At 33.2% G+C, this 5,462-nt stretch overlaps 1 pseudogene; it reads right to left on the reverse strand.

The window, feature by feature from the left end:
* Positions 1–1,951: 1,951 nt before the first annotated feature.
* LOC149564248 (amino acid transporter AVT1H pseudogene) lies at positions 1,952–5,014 on the reverse strand (annotated as a pseudogene).
* Between the last annotated feature and the right edge of the window lie 448 nt (positions 5,015–5,462).

Below are 5,462 nucleotides of genomic sequence, written 5' to 3' on the forward strand. Positions count from 1 at the left end.
CCCCATTGATGTACAAACCAATAAAACAAAGAGTAGAAACCTCTTTGAACCATTAAACTTATGGAGAGAGATGATGCCTCTACAAAGCAACCATCCACGCCATCCAAAGGGGAGAATTGTTTTTTGTAGGCATAGATCATTTCCTATCTTTACACTGCCATCATTGGCATAGGAGTTACTACTTCATTAGAATGATTTTTATCCTCTCTTCTTCTCTCTTATGGGAGAAGACTATTTGTACTATAATAATAAGAAAATAGTGCTTGAGGGGGCTACATCAACATTTCCTTCTTTACTTCCTCCACTAGTATTATTATTTCATTTGATCTCTTTTGGAGAGGGGATTTTCCCACAAGTCTTCTCTACTTTCATTTGGTTGTGAGAGATTACATTGTTTCTTTAATGGACACCTTATAAGGTCATGTTTCTAATATCCATTCAGAAACTCATTTTTTATGGTTTTGGTTTCTCCTCATGTTAATCTTAAAGGGGGTAACTAGTTAGGAAACTATCTAATTAGATATGTAATAATTATTTCTACTAAGGAAAAATTTACAATAATTAATGAGATGATATCAAAATTCAATCTTTATGATTTTATTAAAAATAAAAACTAACTTAAAATATTTTTATTTAAATCAATGTTCGATTGTTCATACAACACATAACTCAATTTCTTTCACAAAATAATACATTCATAAATTACTTCCCCATTTTGTATCATTTTAGGAACCATGACCTCATTTTGTTCCCCTATCTCATTCTTCACTCTATGGAAGATAATATCCTTAAGCTTAGGAAGAAGATGAAACTAGTGGAGAGACAAGAAATTGTTGAATAGAGATTCAAGATGTTAATAGGTTTGCAGTTAGAGTTATGCACTTTGCGGCTTCGATTATTCACTTGTTGCATGCTGGAAAAGAAGGCCTTGCTAGTAGGCACCATTGGTTCTCTCTACAGTTTCCTAGCTCATGATTTATTGTAGCTATGTTGGACAAGCTAGAGGGAAAGGAGAAGAATAAGGAGAGCTAGCTCTCCTATTTTCTTCATATTTTTATTATTATTTTTAATTCAGCACTCGGCCCTTGTGGGCTATCTATGGTACTTTTATGGACTTTCCCTTTATATTAGCTCTGTAAATATTATGTTAATGACTGCTCATAATTTAATGATTTTGGTCAGATATTGGGATACTCTAATATGGAGGTTTTGTTTCCTAGGTCAACCCCCATTTTTAAAAAACACATTTATAAATATTTATAAATACATGATGATAAGCAAAAACATTTCTTTAGTCTATGACTCCTAATATAAAAGAGACTCAAAACTACCAAATGATATCACTATATTATTTTCAAAATAATTGAAATTATAAACTAACTACAATAACCATTTATTATTATTCATTTTGATTCAATAAAAACTTATCTTATTTTAATAATAAGATTATTTAAATACCCCAAAACCAAAATTTTTTAGAATACTCTAGAGAATTGGAACCAGTATTAAATGATGACTATAACCTCCAAAAAAAAACCTCATATTAGAATGGTTCCCTTTCGATAAATAATAACTAGTTATAATTTCATAATTCCCTTATATATCTGAAACAATTAAAAAATGTTAAAGCAGGAAAGTTTTTCCTTGCTTAGGGCTATTAACAGATACTCTGGGATACACCAATATAGTCTCTTTGAAGTTATAAAAAATAGAATTATGTCATATTAGTGATATGCTGCGAAACTATAGCTGTCATCATCTTCAGGGCGGATGATAGTCTGCTGTTAAAAGAAAACTCAAACGGTATACCGATACGAAACAACTAGAACATATTTTATTCCAACATTTAAGAGGAGAAATAACCCAAAGAAATAACTCCAAAAAATTCTTATATAAACGAGTGCCTATAGATGTTTACAATATCCCAATTCAATTACTCTTATCGGTGCGATTACCGTACACTCTCAACCAGTGACTGGACCGATGAAGTTGTTCTTACAACACATAAGAAAATTCCCAGCAGTATATTCAAAGCCATCCCTAGTATGGTTATTGAAGATCTGTACATTATGATGTAGAAAAGGCAAGGGAGAACAATGGAGATGTAACTGCTAAGGAGGGACCTTGTGAGCGCCAAAACATAATTAAAATAAGGCAAAGTGAGGGCTATAATGAGGATTATGATTTATGATGAGTAGAAGGGAGTCTGTGGTTGCCCTTATTGCCATTCGTGATTTGGATCCCAAATAGTGTGGAAGGACACTTTCCAACTGCATTGCCATAGGGGCTAATTCTAATGCATACTTGGTCATTGGTTTTATTACTGTCGCCCATAATCCTATTTTGGTCAAAATTAGGTGCCTCGGCATATTCAGAGTTATCTGGGACTTTATATCTGATCCGAACATGGTTGCTCCCATGGAGGCCAACCCTGTGTAGATCACTGTTATTAATGGAAAACTCACTCCAACCACCTGGGATGGAAAAACATACATATACAAGTTAGATGATTTATATAAAAAATTAATAATAAACATTTAAGTATTTGTTATTTGGACTTAAATAATATATTCTAAATTTTGATTTGTTTAAGTGGTTCATCTAAAATGAATCTTATGTATGTCTAAATTTATTTCAGATAAAACATGTGAACAAGTCAAAGCTTAGAGTGTGTTGTGAAGTTCAGGAATATCAATCAAATAAAAAGAATCAAAACTTGTTTGAATACAATCACATCAACCATATTAACAAGTCAAAATATAGATAGTTTATTATGACATTGTTAGACTTAAGAATATAGCAATATAAGTTTTGATGTGTAATTGGGTGGAAGTGGCTTGACTTGAACAGCTTAGTTGAAGTTTTAATTTTTTTACATATCTTGTCTAATTTGTAAACAAGTGAAAACTTAAATTGTGTTGTTTAGGTTCAGCCCTGTCAACCAGATTACATGTCCAAATTTGAAGTGTGCTGTTGAAGTGCTATTTTATGGAATCAAATGATGAATCAAAACTTAGAGCATGAAGTGTGTTGTTTAGGCTCAATCACATCAACCATCTTAAGATGCAAAACTGATCAAGTCTGTAACCTGGCCATCTATGTGACTGGACTTAAACAAAGTACTTGAAGTCTTGACTTGTTCACATATATCATCTAAAACATGTAAACAAGTCAAAACTTGAAGTGTGATGTTTAAGTTCAGTCACATCAACTTAAATTGTGTTGTTTAAGTCCAGCTTCATCAATCAGAATAAGGAGTCCAAACTTAGAACATGATGGTTCAATCTGACCCTATCAACCATATTAGGAAAAAAAGCTAGTAAAACTGCCATCATATTTGGGATTTGAGAATTCTGCCTTAGAAGAACCACAACTATCAGTTAGTTATTTGAACTTAAATACCACAATCCAAATATAAATTTATTCAAGCATCAGTTATTTATTTGAACTCAAACACCACAATCCAAATATAAATTTATTCAAGTATCAGTTAGTTATTTGAAGTGAAACACCACAATCCAAATATAAATTTATTCAAATATCAATTAGTTATTTGAACTCAAACACCACAATCCAAATATAAATTTATTTAGATCATTTATGAGAAAGTGAATATCTAATTTCAGATAAAACATACAAACAAGTCAAAAATATAACTTATGCTGCTTTAAGTCCATTCACATCTATCAGATCACATACCGAACTTAAACTATACAGTTTAAGTCCAACCCCATAGAAGTTAACAAATCAAAACTCAAAATGAAGAGGCTCTATCTGACGTATACTCATGGAATTCAACTGATGATGCGCAGTGGGGAGGAGAAAAGAGAACTCGTACCTTGGAAAACTGCGAGGGGTTTTTCATCGCTCTGTATAGGTTGGGGAAAACATCGTGACCCGCGTAGCTGAAGATATAGAGCCCAGAGATCCCGGGGATATTGTTCAATTGCAAGGGAGGAATGGAACGTTTTGTCCCGACGCCTCCAAAGGCGCCGGCCCAGCCGACGGTGAAGAAGAGGAGGAGGGAAGTGATTATTCCTTCGGAGGAGAGAAAAGAAATGGAGCTCAAGTCCCTCAGCCACAGGCTGGGCAGCACAATGAGAACGGCGACAATTGTGACCAAATGCGAAGGCGGGAGATGCAGCCAGAAGAGCCTCAGGTGTGTTGATGTGGTGGAGGAGAAGATGGTGCCGAGGTTGTCTCCCAAAGAGATTGCGTAGCTCACCAGCGCCAAGAATATCTACACGTACATAAAGGTGCACACGATGATTCTTCCCAGGGCTCTCTCCCCAAGCTCTTGGTAGTTTCTCACCTCAGGGCTTTGCTTCAGGCATCTCCCCATTATGTTCACATATTACACCTAACCCTACCAGAAGTAATGCGCTCGTCCACCCACCCCTTTCCAGAGCATATGGAGTAGATAGCTGACCAAGCCCTGCACTTTCACAAACAGACTTCAGCCAATCAAGTAAGAGAAACAAAAACAATTACATAGTTCATTGACTTCTTCAATAAGGCCCATCTGAAATCCCTCTCACTTTCACAAGGGAATTCGAATCACCTAAACTATTAGTTAACCAAATCAGAGTTATATTATTGGCTATGGTAAAAGAAATGTGCGTCTCACTACTTTGAATTGATGGGGTTTTCATAGTATATTATAACCATTTAAAATTGCACTTTCACAAGAAAATTCAAAACCCATCTAAACTGAATACTATTTGTTGTGAAACAAAACTGCATTATTTGCTGTAAACAAAACTGTATGGTTTACTATTTTGATTACTTTGATCTATTAAGAATACTAATTGTCAAAATTAATAATTGTTATTGTCTATATAATTATTTATCAATGTTTAGAATCATATTCTATAAGATAGGTACAAAGAAAATAATTAAGTAGTCACCTTTTTGATAAGACTCATCTACAATCAAACTACTTTAAACTTGATTTTAAATTTGTTCAAGTGCCTCATTTAAAGATGCACTTACTTTTTGTTTTAAGAGGCCCCATCTTAATTTGCACTTTGAAAAGAGAATTCAATTCACATAAATTCAATAGTATTTGTAGTGAAACAAAACTGTATGATTTACTACTTTGATCTATCTATGATAGAAAGTGTCAGAATTAATAATTTAATTGATATTGTTTGTTTCTGAATTAGACTATGGATAATATTTTTTTATTAATATTTAGAGCCACATTCTATGATCTATGATCAAAATACAAGAAAGTTACAAAATAAAATGATTAGATAGTTAGTTTTTCAACAAGATTCATTTGCAATCAAAGTCAGTTTCACAATAGAATTTATTTAACTTAAGCAATTAGGTTTTAGATACAATTCTCTATTTCTAATTGATTAGAAGGAATAGAATTTGTGGAAATAGTAAAACAACTGTATAAATCACTAACTTACTCAATTGAGAAAAACAGAGCTGCTAAATTTAGTGGAAATTCA

This window comes from Cupressus sempervirens, chromosome 4 (genome assembly GCF_028749045.1).
Source record: "Cupressus sempervirens isolate cs-2001-9-10 chromosome 4, ASM2874904v1, whole genome shotgun sequence".
Lineage (NCBI taxonomy): Eukaryota > Viridiplantae > Streptophyta > Pinopsida > Cupressales > Cupressaceae > Cupressus > Cupressus sempervirens.